Raw genomic sequence first — 17552 nt, 5'->3', positions numbered from 1 at the left:
TTATGGAGGTGATAAAAGAGTCCGTCGTAAAGAGTTACATCGGTGCAAGTTTTCACACCGATCCAAATGACTCTAAGTCTCAATCTGGATACATATTGAAAGTGGGAGCAATTAGCTAGAGTAGCTCCATGCAGAGCATTATAGACATAAAATATTTGCAAAATACATACGGCACTGAATGTGACAGACCCGTTGACTAAGCTTCTCTCACGAGCAAAACATGATCACACCTTAGTACTCTTTGGGTGTTAATCACTGTCACACCCTGATTTTCATGCCACAACACTTAAGCTAATAAATCATGATAAAATGTGGTTTGACAAAAACTTTTGAGTGTTTTGTCTTTGCTTTGATTGAATGTTTGACTGCTGTTTGCAAGTGCTCTAAAAATCAAATAAATCCTCCAACTCTTATATTCCTTCTCCTTGATCCAAACATTTTCCCAATGATCATACCATGTGTATGGAACAATATAGTATTTTCTTACAAAAATAATTTGGCCAAATAGTATTTTCAAAAATTAGTTTTCCAAAAACCCCTAAATTAAGGTTTGCACTGCAAGTACTTAATTAAGGGCAGTAAAAATCTTTCCAAAAATATATTTGACTCCTACTAGATATAGGACACCCAGAAACCACAAAAATATAATTTTGAAAGTTATTTTACTATTTTATTTAAAAGCTTTTTCTTAAGACCAGAAATGGTCTTTAATAGGGAAAAATTATTTTACTGTTTCAAAAATATTTTACAAAAATCAGGGAAACTCAGTGGACATATATTTTCCATATATAAGAGTTTGAACACATGGTTATGTTCAAAATATTGGACAAAACCTCCCAAAACTATTTCTGCCCATTTCAAGGATTTGAAATATTTCTACAGGAAATATTTTCATAAAAATCCAAGAAAATTCTAGCATGTCACATATGACATATTTGATGATCTAGCAAAGCCTCATGCCTTGAAGATCAAGAAAACATCATCAAACCCCCTCAAAACCCTTTCTGTCCAGAACCAAATTTGAACAACTCTACATTGCCAAGTGTGTCCTTTTGATCTAAATTTTTCAGGACGTGTTCAAATCCTCAAATGGTGACACTACACCAAGTTGTGCATCAAGGAGAATAGATTTGCATGATTAAATCTTGGTAAAACCATTTTTGCTGATTTCTAGGGTTTACCAAAGTTACATTGGCTACTTTGCCCAAATGTGCTCAAACTTGGTGGAACACCCTACTTCTATGTGACATTCCATCCTGTTAATTCTCATGTCAAGTGGAGTTAATTTTCTTGCCTAAATTTGCATCAAACACCTTCTGTCACTTTTCAAAAATCACCATTTTGACCTCTTCCACTAATCTCCATGAGCCCAAGTTTTTACCACAGCTGACCCAAGTCCTCCTCTACCTCCAGTAGCAATGGCTGCATTTTAGCTCAATGATTGAGGGGTTAAACCACCTCATTTACCCCTCTGGACAGCCCCTGCACCCCTCTTCCTCACCTCCCTCCTCACTCCAGTGGTCATCCATGGCATCCAATGCACCACCCCATTTCTTTACTCACTCCTAGACCTGCTAGACACCAAAGGACGCTCTCACCATGCATAAAGAATGCCAATGCCAACCAAAACCGCGTTCTGGAGCGCGCTACATTGCGCTCCCGCACTGTAGCCATCCCCTCCAAACCGCCTCCGGCCACCTCGGGCCTCCCCAGCGCGCGCGACGAGACGCCTCGACGTCCGCAACACGAGAGCCGGTCGGCTCCCTCCTCCTCCCTCCTCCTGCCCCTGCTCGCACGCGCGCCAGCCGCCCGAGTGCACCAGTGAGCAAGCTCACACGCGCGGTGCCCCTGGCCCCCAGGCTCTCTCTCTTCTCACCCTAGCTCTGGACCGAATCCAGGAATGCCCCAGACACACCGTGACGAGCTCCTGTGACCCGTGGCGACGGCAACGAGCTTGCCGGCGCACGAGTCCTTGGTGGACCGTCGCACACCTATTTAATGGCCTCCCCGAGCCCTCCTCTCCTCACCACTCGCCCTCTCTCCCTCCTAGTGACCCACGGGATGAAGCCAAACCTCTCCCCGAGCCCTCCATCGCTCCCCATGGTCGGAGCCGAGCCGCCGGACTCCGCCTAAATTAGCGCCCACCTCTCCTCCTCCTTCCCTCTGGACCGCACTAGAGCACCACCACCATCACCGCGAGCCCCTCCCGTGCTTCTCCCTCTCCTCCCCGTGGTTGTTCCATGGAGTTCCATCACCACCGCCAGCTTCGCCTGCCACGGCCGATGGTGCGCTCGCATCCGACCACTCCTGCGGACATGGTGCACCTCGGCGGATGCGTCTCGGCCTCCCGAACCCGCCGGTGTGCTGGGCATCACCAGGGATGGCCGGTGACGCTGGGGAGAACGCCGGCACCCGCTCGGCCTCGCCTCCCCTGCCTCTGCTCTGTTCGAGTGGGAGGTAGGAGACGTCCTGAGCACCAGGCCCCGCTCGTCAGCGTCCTAGTGGGTGGGCCCCGCCCGTTTAAGTGGAGACGGGCCGGGAGCAAACCCGCTTCACGCCGGGCGAAAGCGTACTCCGCCCGGGGCGCCTTCGACGTCGCCCCTGCAACCCACGCAGCTGAGCTGCTGGGCCGGCCCGCTGCCTATCCCTCGCCCAATGCGCAGGATAAGGGTAAAACCCTTCCCCTTTTATTTTTCTTTTTCTGTAAACTTGTAAAATCCACAAATAATTCAAATGATATCCAAATTTGATGAATCAAATTTCTAGGGGATCCACAAATCATGATCTATTACATGGTGCTATTTGCACATTTTTTCCAAAAACTTTCTCCTCAGAAATATTTATCAAAATTCCATTTTCCATTTCTGTGATGAACTTTAGAAAATCACAGAGAGCTCAAATTTCATCCAAATGCCATTATTCAAATTCCTAGATGTTTCTAAGTTCATAACTTAGTTTATGAACATTTTTATTAATACTTTATATACCACACAAAATAATGAGCCATTTCTTCATATTTTTCAACTTTGTAAATTCATAAGAAAATCATTTGAACTCCAAATCCAGTGATACCAACTCTTAGATGCTTCTAAAATCATGGTTTGTTAAATGGGTGCCTTTGCTCATTTTTCAAAAATATGTTTCTGTACACTTCTTACAAATCCATAAACCCCTTGATTCCATCATATCAAAATCTTTAGAAATGTCCACTGACCCAATTCCAATGAAACCACTCTGGTTATTTTTCATATAACCATAGATGTCCTACAAAAGTCAAATCAATATTTTTAGAGCACTTTTATTTTTTGCCTTTTTGTGTTGCTTATTATGGTTGCTTTCGACGATTGTTGATGAAGTAGACGAAATGCTCGGAGTTGGACCAGAGATATTTGAAGACATCGAAGACTTTGTTAAAACAGGCAAGCAGCCCTTTGACCATGATGAACCATTTTACATCATGATGGCAATTTTGTTGCTTCACTGAGTGCATGATATACCTTGAATGGCAACCTTGCTAGGCTTGCCTCCGTTGCATACTCCATTGATACTTGCATTGTTCATGACTCTACCCTTGCTTAGAGTTGTGTTGGTGGGTTGTAGGAATATGATATAGTAAATGGCTACGCAAAGTGGGTCAGGGTTATGCGTGGAAAGAAATAAGTGTGGTTTGACATACTTGCATACAGCCCAGTGGGAGCCACTAATGCCCCTGGGAGATGATGATGAACTAGGTCACTACTTGGTGGAGAGGTAGTGTACCGAGGCTCGATAAAAGTGTTGTTTACAGAGACGGATTAGATTTAAGATTTGTCGACTGTCCCAACCTTACATGCGCAACCACTCTACCCTTATATGGGAAAGGGCATTATTGATTACCTAGGCCGATACTAGCTTGGAGCCCGCATTACTAGTGATGGGGGAGAGTTGGTGCTCTCTCTCGGGACGGGGTCGTGCCAGGTAGGGCGGCCATGACTGTTTTTACAGGGCACCGGATACACCGTTGTGTCCCCTCTCGGATGTTACGATCTCGAGTGAGTCTCGTATGATGTACATCGTGAGGATATGGAACAACGAGTGGACTCCTTGTTTGTGTCGTCTAGGGAAAGATAGTGATCGGGTGCTTACCCCGGGTACTTGATGTACCACGGGCCGTGGAAGACACGGAAGTTCCCCGGATCTTAGGGGTAAAGTGTGCAACCTCAGCAGAGTGTAAAACTATTTGAATAGCCGTGTCCATGGTCAAGGACAGTTGGGTGGTGCTCCTTAGACTACGTCCATATGTTTCTGACAAACAACACGGTTTGGTGAACCTATTGACGTGATTATGAGAAGTCACGATGAGCTTGAGCATGTGTTGTTCTTAACTCACTCTCGATGTTGATGTCTGTAACCTCCTGATACTTGTTGCAGACGCATTCATATCCTTGATAAATGTTGATCATACTTGCATGAGAAAAACTAGATTTCCGCAAAAATGCCAAATTAGCAGTAGTGCCTTGCATAATTATTCTGTTATCACCCTTGGGTTGCTTGCGAGTACATTCAAAGTACTCATTGGCTTGCCACAGGTTATTTTATTGGCCAGGCATGAAAGAACATGATATAATGAAGAATACTTCGGTGACGAACATGCGAGCTAGGACGCTTCCAAGTCAGAATGCATGTAGGGTTAAGGCAGATGGCATGGGTCCAAGTTGTTATTGAAGATTTCCGTTGTGATGATACACTCAAGACTTGGCCATAATGGTCCTACTTTTGTGAAACGGTATGTATGGATGTAAGACTCTTCTTATTCAGCTTCTGTGTGTTTAGTGAGCATTGATCTCTGGGATCACTGTACACGTGCATTCGGTGATCTCGACTTATGGGTCGGGGTCCCCATAGAGCTAGTTTCAGAGCCATCCTGACTGTAGGGAGCCTTAGTTAGCATGGTCGTTAGTTAGGGTAAAACTATTTCCAAAACTATTACAAGTTTTCAAAACTATCTATATTTCTCTTCCCTTCTCATTTTTTCAAAAACTAAGGTATACTTTCCCCATCGATCTCTTCCCTTCAAAACTATTGCAAACGATCGCTAGAACCCTCAAGCCCCTGACCACGGGATTCCTTGTAATCCTCGTGGATAGCCTAGAAGGAGTACACCTTGCCAAACACTCACCCACCCCTTCTGAACCCAGGATTGGCGACACCACAACAAGACGATGCCAACAGAAGATACGCCTTTGAAGAATGAGGATATGAAGATCCAGAGGATGGTGACACCTTTGAAATTGCCCCAGGATGATGCAACCTTGTCCTATGATGACCAGGGTGTAAGATATGCAAGACCATGATAGACATCGCTAATAGAGCAATCATGTCCTTACCGTTGTTGTATCGGCAACCACCGGTGGATGAGAACCTCGCCATTTGGCCCGCCTCACTATAGTGAGCAGGAAAACGGTTCTCTTCATCCCCCGCTCTTGGTGTCAATGTTTTCCTCAACGTAACTGACATGTTGGACCTCTACTATGCCTTGTTAATATCATTGCATAAGGGATTACCTACCTGGTACTGTCGACGCCTTAGAAGGCAAAGGGTTCGTCATGATTAAGAAGACAATAGAAGACCAAGTTAATGCCTACTACGAGGAGCCACCTTCACCCCATCACTCCAACAGGCGAGAAGTTGTTGAAGAATCTTCAGGCTCAACCCATATCGTTTCATCAAACAACTACAAGAGACGTAGCGACACCTGAGGAAAACCCAGAAGACTGCATGAGGCACAGAGCAAAGCACGACTACTAAAATCCGAGAACCCCTATGGTAGGATGAGTCGTGTACCCCCTATGCACAGTCGAGTCCGTATGATGGTTCGAATAGAACCATGATTGTGTGTTGCTTGCTTGTATTTGTTTGTGTTTTGATATCAGTCGCCCTTTTTGCCCTAGGCAACAAGTACGCAACTATATCACCTGCCTTATTTTGTTGTTTTTGTTTGGCCCTTTTTGGCACTTGTTTGTTTGCACCCGCACTATAGAACCCCCTTTAGGCATCCCCCGTATGCTACTTATCCCTCTCATCTCTCTCCTCAACTGAAGACCAGCAAGACAAGATGCACCAAGGAGTCTACTTCGGCGACCAACTAGCACTGAAGACTTTTTGTTGCAGCCTCATCGACCAAGTAAAACCCCGTAGAGTTATGTTTAACCCTCCAGACTAGAAACCCATTCCTAGACCCTTCGAGACTTCATGAGATACCCCAGCTCGAGTCCTTAACCATGTGCTTAACCCACAGAATTGCAAGAGAACCAGTTAAGCCTCTATAAACCTCGCACAACACTGGGTTCATTATGGAACTAGTGGACATAGTGAACACGCACATTATCATCCTAATATAGCACCAGGATTGACAATGCCATAAGGAAGACCAGTTTGAGGATATAGGAATAGAGGACAAATGACTTGATGAGTTTATATCAATGACTTTGAGAAATTATATGAGACTATTTGGTGGATTATGAGGCTTCCATGTTGGTAGATGAACTTGGTGGGATCATTAATATAGAGTAGCATTGCTTTCATTACCCCTGGATAAATTGGATTTAGTGGGACAATTAAGATTGCAAGCTGAATTCTTGGAAGTATGAGGATTTGACTTAGCCAGGGGATATTGATAGGAGATAGTTGACATTATGATAATGACTTTGGGGAAGCATGTAGGAATTCTCGTTGGACATGAGATTAGGATTTAAATAGGCGATCCTAGTTGAGTATAGGTGGTGAGTAAGTCTACATGGTTCGGAGTAAATTGGATTTAGACTGATGATCTCGATCATGATACCATGTTTCTTGGAGGACAATAAACTAGGAGATTGGATTAATTGTCGAAGTTGATATAAGCTTGACCTTGGAGTTTACTTGACCATGATAATGGAAATTGGTGGACTTACTATAGTAGAGACAGCCCTTTCAAGTATTTGGGGACTATAGGACATTAGAAGATTCGTGTGAGACACCATAGACATTGGATTTGTAGAATTAATGGATTATGTAGCGATTAATGGAAGTTAATGGGCTATTGGAGTTGATTCATAGGAAGGAAACAAGATCTTGGAGTGGCTTACGACGTGTTTCCTTAGGATAGAGATGCCTTATCATGGACCTTGGATCAATAGACTGAGCACTTGGATTGTGGTGATTAAATTCAAGCTTAGCAGCTTATATGCTCTACCCATGGATTTTTAGGGGTAGCCATACATATGAGTTTGGGGATCGTAGACATATATGACTTTGCTAGACCTCCTCTCAGGAGTCATGGTGATATGAATAGCATGAGCGATGATTGGATTTGACCTATACGAAATGACGTTTTCAGTGGTATAAGGTTATTTGTTTGAGGGACTAGGTAGAGCTATTGGCATCTCAGAAACCGTGCTTAAAGATAAGATGATAAATGTTCACTCGCACACTAGAATCCTTGAAACCCTTAAGCCCTACCAAGCCACAACGTGGTCGGATCATGACCATGGGCTTTGGCTCTAGGCCAAGTAGACCTTGGCCAATACTCAACCGTGACCACCACCAATCCCCCAGCCTACTATATGTACCCCGTGAACAAAGTCTTCATGGAGTACTTAGACAAGATAGTTGTCATCAGCATTTGGTGACCTACTTGTGTACCCGAAGACGGAAGAAGAACCGTTCAGCTGGTCAAGAAACATTTGAAGACTGCCACGCCAAGGAGGAAGAACTATACCAACCACCATCATCAAGGAGTGAACTTTCTCGTCGAAGACCAGGTGTATCTGCAAGCCACTTCTCTCAAGAGAACCAAGCAATTTCATGTCAAGAGAAACTCACACCAAGATTTAACAACCCCCTCCGAGATCGCCACAAGACGAAGAGAAGACAGATACCAGCTGGAGTTACCGCCTGAGTTACCCACTGTGCACAGCGTTTTCCACGCGACGCACCCCCGGAAGTGTTCCAACTTCCTAACTAGCCCGATCTCTACGAGGGCATCGACCATCGAGCCATCGACCTCTAGCCAATCTAACCTACCGTGAGCTACCCATTAGCAACCTGGATCAATAAGAATGTCATACACGAAGCCACACCATCAAGTACTTCAAGTTCGATGGAGCACCACAGGGAAGCAGAAGCAACATGAGGACTTTAAGACTACACCAGATTCTAGTTTCTCTATCCCTTTCCCCGCCTAGTCTGGGAATCTCGGGGACGAGATTCTTGTAAGGGGGGTAGGTCTGTCACACCCTGATTTTCATGCCACAACACTTAAGCTAATAAATCATGATAAAATGTGGTTTGACAAAAACTTTTGAGTGTTTTGTCTTTGCTTTGCTTGAATGTTTGACTACTGTTTGCAAGTGCTCTAAAAATCAAATAAATCCTCCAACTCTTATACTCCTTCTCCTTGATCCAAAACATTTTCCCAATGATCATACCATGTGTATAGAACAATATAGTATTTTCTTACAAAAATAATTTGGCCAAATAGTATTTTCAAAAATTAGTTTTCCAAAAACCCCTGAATTAAGGTTTGCACTGCAAGTACTTAATTAAGGGCAGTAAAAATCTTTCCAAAAATATATTTGACTCCTATTAGATATAGGACACCCAGAAACAACAAAAATATAATTTTGAAAGTTATTTTACTATGTTATTTAAAAGCTTTTTCTTAAGTCCAGAAATGGTCTTTAATAGGGAAACATTATTTTATTGTTTCAAAAATATTTGACAAAAATCAGGGAAACTCAGTGGACATATATTTTCCATATATAAGAGTTTGAACACATGGTCATGTTCAAAATATTGGACAAAACCTCCCAAAACTATTTCTGCCCATTTCAAGGATTTGAAATATTTCTACAGGAAATATTTTCATAAAAATCCAAGAAAATTCTAGCATGTCACATATGACATATTTGATGATCTAGAAAAGCCTCATGCCTTGAAGATCAAGAAAACATCATCAAACCCCATCAAAACCCTTTCTGTCCAGAACCAAATTTGAACAACTCTACATTGCCAGGTGTGTCGTTTTGATCTGAATTTTTGAGGACGTGTTCAAATCCTCAAATGATGACACTACAAAAACTTGTGCATCAAGGAGAATAGATTTGCATGACTAAATCTTGGTAAAACCATTTCTGCTGATTTCTAGGGTTTACCAAAGTTACATTGGCTACTTTGCCCAAATGTGCTCAAACTTGGTGGAACACCCTACTTCTATGTGCCATTCCATCCTGTTAATTCTCATGTCAAGTGGAGTTAGTTTTCTTGCCTAAATTTGCATCAAACACCTTCTGTCACTTTTCAAAAATCACCATTTTGACCTCTTCCACTAATCTCCATGAGCCCAAGTTTTTACCACAGCTGACCCATGTCCCCCTCTACCTCCAGTAGCAATGGCTGCATTTCAGCTCAATGATTGAGGGGTGAAACCACCTCATTTACCCCTCTGGACAGCCCCTGCACCCCTCTTCCTCACCTCCCTCCTCACTCCAGTGGTCATCCATGGCATCCAATGCACCACCCCATTTCTTTACTCACTCCTAGACCTGCTAGACACCAAAGGACGCGCTCACCATGCATAAAGAATGCCAATGCCACCCAAAACCGCGCTCTAGAGCACGCTACAGTGCGCTCCCGCACTGTAGCCTCCCCCTCCCAACCGCCTCCGGCCACCTCGGGCCTCCCCAGCGCGCCCGACGAGACGCTTCGACGTCCGCAACACGACAGTCGGTTGGCCCCCTCCTCCTGCCCCTGCTCGCACGCGCGCCAACCGCCCGAGTGCACCAGTGAGCAAGCTCACACGCGCGGTGCCCCTGGCCCCCTGCTCTCTCTCTTCTCTCCCTAGCTCTGGACCGAATCCAGGAACACCCCAGACACACCGCGACGAGCTCCTGTGACCCGTGGCGACGGTAACGAGCTCGCTGGCGCACGAGTCCTCGGTGGACCGTCGCCCGCCTATTTAAGGGCCTCCCCGAGCCCTCCTCTCCTCACCACTCGCCCTCTCTCCCTCCCAGCGACCCACGAGACGAAGCCAAAGATCTCCCTGAGCCCTCCATCGCTCCCCATGGCCGGAGCCGAGCCGCCGGACTCCGCCTAAATTCGCGCCCACCTCTCCTCCTCCTTCCCTCTGGACCGCACTAGAGCACCACCACCGTCACCGTGAGCCCCCCCGTGCTTCTCCCTCTCCTCCACGTGGCTATTCCATGGAGTTCCATCACCACCGCCAGCTTCACCCGCCACGGCCGATGGTGCGCTCGCATCCGACCACCCCTGCGGACATGGCGCACCTCGGCGGATGCGTCTCGGCCTCCTAAACCCGCCGGTGTGCTGGGCATCACCGGGGATGGCCGGTGACGCTGGGGAGAACGCCGGCACCCGCTCGGCCTCGCCTCTCCTGCCTCTGCTCTGTTCGAGCGGGAGGTAAGAGACGTCTTGAGCACCAGGCCCCGCTCGTCAGCAACCCAGTGGGTGGCCCCGCCCGTTTAAGTGGAGACGGGACGGGAGCAAACCCGCTTCACGCGCGGCGAAGGCGTAATCCGCCCGGGGCGCCTTCGACGTCGCCCCTGCCACCTGTGCAGCTGAGCCGCTGGGCCGGCCCGCTGCCTATCCCTCACCCAGTGCGCAGGATAAGGGTAAAACCCTTCCCCTTTTCTTTTTCTTTTTCTGTAAACTTGTAAAATCCACAAATAATTCAAATGATATCCAAATTTGATGAATCAAATTTCTAGGGGATCCACAAATCATGATCTATCACATGGTGCTATTTGCACATTTTTCCAAAAACTTTCTCGTCAGAAATATTTATCAAAATCCCATTTTCCATTTCTGTGATGAACTTTAGAAAATCACAGAGAGCTCAAATTTCATCCAAATGCCATTATTCAAATTCCTAGATGTTTCTAAGTTCATAACTTAGTTTATGAACATTTTTATTAATACTTTATATACCACACAAAATAATGAGCCATTTCTTCATATTTGTCAACTTTGTAAATTCATAAGAAAATCATTTGAACTCCAAATCTAGTGATACCAACTCCTAGATGCTTCTAAAATCATGGTTTGTTAAATGGGTATGTTTGCTCATTTTTCAAAAATATGTTTCTGTACACTTCTTACAAATCCATAAACCCCTTGATTCCATCATATCAAAATGTTTAGAAATCTCCACTGACCCAATTCCAATGAAACCACTCTGGTTATTTTTCATATAACCATAGATGTCCTACAAAAGTCAAATCACTATTTTTAGAGCAGTTTTATTTTCTGCCTAGTTGTGTTGCTTATTATGGTTGCTTTCGACGATAGTTGATGAAGTAGACGAAATGCTCGATGTTGGACCAGAGATATTTGAAGACATCGAAGACTTTGTTAAAACAGGCAAGCAGCCCTTTGACCATGATGAACCATTTTACATCATGATGGCATTTTTGTTGCTTCATTGAGTGCATGATATACCTTGAATGGCAACCTTGCTAGGCTTGCCTCCGTTGCATACTCCATTGATACTTGCATTGTACATGACTCTACCCTTGCTTAGAGTTATGTTGGTGGGTTGTAGGAATATGCTATAGTAAATGGCTGCGCAAAGTGGGTCAGGGTTATGCGTGGAAAGAAATAAGTGTGGTTTGACATACTTGCATACAGCCCAGTGGGTGCCACTAATGCCCCTGGGAGATGATGATGAACTAGGTCACTACTTGGTGGAGAGGTAGTGTACCGAGGCTCGATAAAAGTGTTGTTTACAGAGAAGGATTATATATAAGATTTGTCGACTGTCCCAACCTTACATGCGCAACCACTCTACCCTGATATGGGAAAGGGCATTATTGATTACCTAGGCTGATACTAGCTTGGAGCCCGCATTACTAGTGACGGGGGAGAGTTGGTGCTCTCTCTTGGGACGGGGTCGTGCTAGGTAGGGCGGCCATGACTGTTTTACAGGGCACTGGATACACCGTTGTGTCCCCTCTCGGATGTTACGATCTTGAGTGAGTCTTGTATGACGTACATCATGAGTATACGAAACAACGAGTGGACTCTTTGTTAGTGTCATCTAGGGAAAGATAGTGATCGGGTGCTTACCCCGGGTACTTGAGGTACCGCGGGTCGTGGAAGACACGGAAGTTCCCCGGATCTTGTGGGTAAAGTGTGCAACCTCAGTAGAGTGTAAAACTATTCAAATAGCCGTGTCCACAGTGAAGGACAGTTGGGTGGTGCTGCTTAGACTACGTCCATATGTTTCAAACAAACAACACGGTTTGGTGAACCTATTGACGTGATTATGAGAACTCACGATGAGCTTGAGCATGAGTTGTTCTTAACTCACTCGCGATGTTGATGTCTGTAACCTCCTGATACTTGTTGCAGACGCATTCATATCCTTGATAAATGTTGATCATACTTGCATGAGAAAAACTAGCTTTCCGCAACAATGCCAAATTAGCAGTAGTGCCTTGCATAATTATTCTGTTATCACCCTTGGGTTGCTTGCGAGTACATTCAAAGTACTCATTGGCTTGCCACTGGTTATTTTATTGGCCAGGCATGAAAGAACATGATATAATGAAGAATACTTCGGCGACGAACATGCGAGCTAGGACGCTTCCCAGTCAGAATGCCTGTAGGGTTAAGGCAGATGGCATCGGTCCAAGTTGTTATTGAAGATTTCCACTGTGATGATACACTCAAGACTTGGCCATAATGATCCTACTTGTGTGAAACGGTATGTATGGATGTGAGACTCTTCTTATTCAGCTTCTGTGTGTTCAGTGAGCATTGATCTCTGGGATCACTATACACGTGCATTCGGTGATCTCGACTTATGGGTCGGGGTCCCCACAATCACATAGCAATGTGAACTAGATATTGACTCTATTAAACCTTTTGGGTGTTGGTCGCATGACGATGTGAACTATGGGTGTTAATCACATGCAGATGTGAACATTAGTGTTAAATCACATGGTGATGTGAACTAGATTATTGACTCTAGTGCGAGTGGGATACTGAATGAAATATGCCCTAGAGGCAATAATAAAGTTATTATTTACTTCCTTATATCATGATAAATGTTTATTATTCATGCTAGAATTCTATTAACCGGAAACATGATACATGTGTGAATACATAAGACAAACATATTGTCACTAGTATGCCTCTACTAGACAAGCTCATTAATAAAAGATGGTTATGTTTCCTAACCATAGACATGAGTTGTCATTTGATTAACGGGATCACATCATTAGTAGAATGACGTGATTGACATGACCCATTCCGTTAGCTTAGCACTTGATCGTTTAGTATGTTGCTATTGCTTTCTTCATGACTTATACAAGTTCCTATAACTATGAGATTATGCAACTCCAGTTTATCGAAGGAACACTTTTTGGGCTACCAAACGTCACAACGTAACTGGGTGATTATAAAGGAGCTCTACAGGTGTCTCCAAAGGTACATGTTGAGTTGGCTAATTTCGAGATTAGGTTTTGTTACTTCGATTGTCGGAGAGGTATCTTTTGGCCCTCTCAGTAATGCACATCACTGTAAGCCTTGGAAGCAATGTAGCTAATGAGTTAGTTACGGAATGATGCATTACGTAACGAGTAAAGAGACTTGCCGGTAACGAGATTGAACTAGGTATTGAGATACCAACGATCAAATCTCGGGCAAGTAACATACCGATGACAAAGGGAACAACTTATGTTTTTATGCGGTTTGACCACTAAAGATCTTCGTAGAATATGTAGGAGCCAATATGAGTATCCAAGTTCCGCTATTTCAGTATTGACCCAGAATGGTTCTCGGTCATGTCTACATAGTTCTCGAAACCGTAGGGTCCGCACGCTTAAGGTTTCAATGACAGTTATATTATGAGTTTATGAGTTTTGATGTACCAAAGTTTGTTCGGAGTCCCGTATGTGATTACGGACATGACGAAGAGTCTCGAAATAGTCGAGACATGAAGATTGATATATTGGACGACTATATTCGGACACCGGAAGTGTTCCGGAGAAGTTTCGGATAAAACCGGAGTGCCGGAGGGTTACCGGAACCCCCGGGGGAACTAATGGGCCTCGATGGGCCTCAGTGGAGAGAGAGGGGCGGCCAGGGCAAGCCGTGCGCCCCCTCCCCCTCTGGTCCGAATTGGACTAGGAGAGGGGGGGGCTTTCCTTCTCCCTCTCCCTCTCCTTCCTTCCCCCTCTCTCCCTTTAGGTGGAAACCTACTAGGACTTGGAGTCCTAGTAGGTTTCCCCTCTTGGGGGGCGCACCATAGAGGGCCGGCCGGCCTCCCCCTTGCTCCTTTATATACGGGGGCAGGGGGGCACCCCTAAGACACAACAATTGATCCTTGTGATCTCTTAGCCGTGTGCTGTGCCCCCCTCCACCGTAGTTCTCCTTGATAATAATGTAGTGGTGCTTAGGAGAAGCCCTGCGACGGTAGAACATCAAGATCATCACCACGCCGTCGTGCTGACGGAACTCTTCCCCGACACTTTGCTGGATCGGAGTCCGAGGAATGTCATCGAGTTGAACGTGTGCAAGAACTCGGAGGTGCCGTAATTTTGGTGCTTGATCGGTCGGGCTGTGAAGACGTACGACTACATCAACCACGTTGTGCTAACGCTTCCGCTTTCGGTCTACGAGGGTACGTGGACAACACTCTCCCCTCTTGTTGCTATGCATCACCATGATCTTGCATGTGCGTAGGATTTTTTTAAAATTACTACGTTCCCCAACATTTACAATTTCACATGCTTTTATCCCCGTTGAAAACTTCAACCAATTTGTCATCAATCACCAAAAGGGGGAGATTGTAAGTGCATCTAGTGCCACCCCTAGTTGGTTTTGGAGTATTGACGACAAACCTGGTTGAGGGACTAATGTGTTTGTGAGAATTGCAGGATAACACAGGTAGTAGTCCCTCATTGATTCGGTTTACCTACCGGAGATGACCCCTAAAAATGTGTGAAGACATTGAAGAGAATGGTGGTCTGTGAAGCCATTCACATTGAAGTCTATGACATGAGAAGACATCGCATGAAGACTATGGAGCACGAAGACTTAGTTTTTTCGTTGTTTCCTTTTCTTAGTTATTGAGTCATAGGAACCACCGCACTGTTAAGTGGGGTCCAAGTGAACAAAGTCAGAGTGACTAAAGTGATGCTCAACCAAATCCTATGTCTTCGAGCGAAGACAATGAGTGCAAATCTTATCCAAAGTCGGATAAGTCAGGTTTACTTGTAGCCAAGTCAAGCTACCGCGTGTGTTTGAAATCTGACCGTTGGAACACGTGTCAGTTCCTTAGTGACCCAGGGTCATTTCGGACAAATCAGGTCGGGTTGCTTAGTGGCTATAAATAGCTCACCCCCTACACCATAAATTGGTGGCTGCTCAGAGTTAGTTCACAGCTTTTTTCGTTTGAGAGCAACCCACCTCCGAACCCTTTCAAAGAGAATCCTTGCGAGGACAAATCCCAAACCACCCAGAGCCCAAAGAGTGTTTGTCATCACTGAAGTCTTTCTGTTCGCGTGATCTGAAGACTTGTTGCACTTAAGGACTTTGAATCCTCCAGCCGGTTAGGCGTCGCGTTCTGAGCATCCAAGAGTCATTGTGGATTGCCGGTGAACGAAGTCTGTGAAGGTTTGGAAGTCTACCTTGAAGATTTACCAGAGTGATTGGGCGAGGACTAAGTTTCCTTAGCTCAAGGGGAATAAGGTGAAGACACGGTCTTCTGAGTTAAATCTCAGCCTCCCTAACCAGATGTACAGTTGTCACAGCAACTGGAACTGGTCGAACAAATCATTGTCCTCTCCAAGCTACTGGTTCTATCTCTTACTTCTCCTTACTTACTGTTTGTCTTCGTGAAGTCATTGCCTGCTTGCATTATCTGTTTGACTTCACTGAGTGACTACTTGTTCTGGTTGGCTTCATACTATCGTCCATCCTGATCCTTACTACCTAGCTGCTAATAGTCTTCGTGCTTTCACTTCATTGAATACTCGACTATGGCTTGCCTAGTGTAGTCTACCTTCCGCTGCATATAAATAGGGTCATTTCTATTGTTTTTCTTCAAAACTCCCATGTTTTGAAGACTTTCATAAAAATCGCCTAATCACCTCCCCCCTCTAGTCGATATCTAGTTCTTTCAGTAATCGAGACTCGAGCAATACAACTAGAAGCTGGAGTAGGCCTTTACCTCCACCGTGAGGGGCCGAAACCTAGGTAAACTCCCTGTATCCTTTGTCCCGTTTAACCATGCTAACTACGTTGCGATAGCTCCACATTTAAGTCCTTTTGCAAGGACATCCGTCGTGACAAACCCTCGACAATAGCTTTGGTTTCTTGCCAAACCATAGTTCATATGGTGTCATATCAACGGATTTAGATGGTGCCCTATTTAATGTGAATGCAATTGTCTCTAATGCATAACCCCAAAATTATAAAGGAAAATCGGTAAGAGACATCATAGAACGCACCATATACAATAGAGTATGGTTACGACGTTCGGACACACCATTATGTTGTGGTGTTCTAGGTGGCGTGAGCTGTGAAACTATTCCACATTGTTTCAGATGAAGACCAAACTCATAACTCAAATATTCGCTTCCGCGATCGGATCGTAGAAACTTTATTTTCTTGTTATGTTGATTCTCTACTTCACTCTGAAATTCTTTGAACTTTTCAAATGTTTCAGACTTGTGTTTCATTAAGTAGATATACCCACATCTACTCAAATAATGATACCCGCCGCGTGCTTCAACGCACATCGGATCGCATACGGCGATAAGTATTATTTCCAATAAGTCATTAGCTCGCTCCATTGTTTTGGAGAATGGAGTTTTAGTCATTTTGCCCATGAGGCATGATTCACTAGTATCAAATGATTCATAATCTAGTGATTCCAGAAGTCCATGAGCATGGAGTTCCTTCATGTGCTTTATACCAATATGACCTAAACGGCAGTGCCACAAGTATGTTGCACTATCATTTTCAACTCTACATCTTTTCGTTTCAATATTATGAATATGTGTATTACTACGATCGAGATTCAATAAACCATTCTCCTTTGGGTGTATGACCATAGAAGGTTTTATTCATGTAAACAGAATAACAATTATTCTGTGACTTAAATGAATAACTGTATTGCAATAAACATGATCCAATCTTGTTCATGCTCAATGCAAACACCTAATAACATTTATTTAGGCTTAACACTAATCCCGATAGTATAGGCACTACTAGGAAAAGGGCTATAGATAATATGGACATTAATGGCGCACCACACATGTGGTGCGCCACTACTATATACTAATGGCGCACCACGTGTTAGTGCGCCATTAGTGTCCAAATACTAATGGCGCACCACATCCACGATGCGCCACTAGTAACAATTTTTTTTCAAAACTAGTAATGGTGCACCAGGGGATAGTGCGCCATTACTAGTTAAACTAGTAATGGCGCACCACATCCACGGTGCGCCACTAGTAAATTTTTTCAAATTTTTTTATTTTTTATAGTAATGGCGCACCACTCCC

This window comes from Triticum dicoccoides, chromosome 5B, assembly GCF_002162155.2.
Source record: "Triticum dicoccoides isolate Atlit2015 ecotype Zavitan chromosome 5B, WEW_v2.0, whole genome shotgun sequence".
Taxonomy (NCBI): domain Eukaryota; kingdom Viridiplantae; phylum Streptophyta; class Magnoliopsida; order Poales; family Poaceae; genus Triticum; species Triticum dicoccoides.
The sequence above is the reverse complement of the archived record's forward strand: the minus strand, read 5'-3'. Positions refer to the sequence as shown.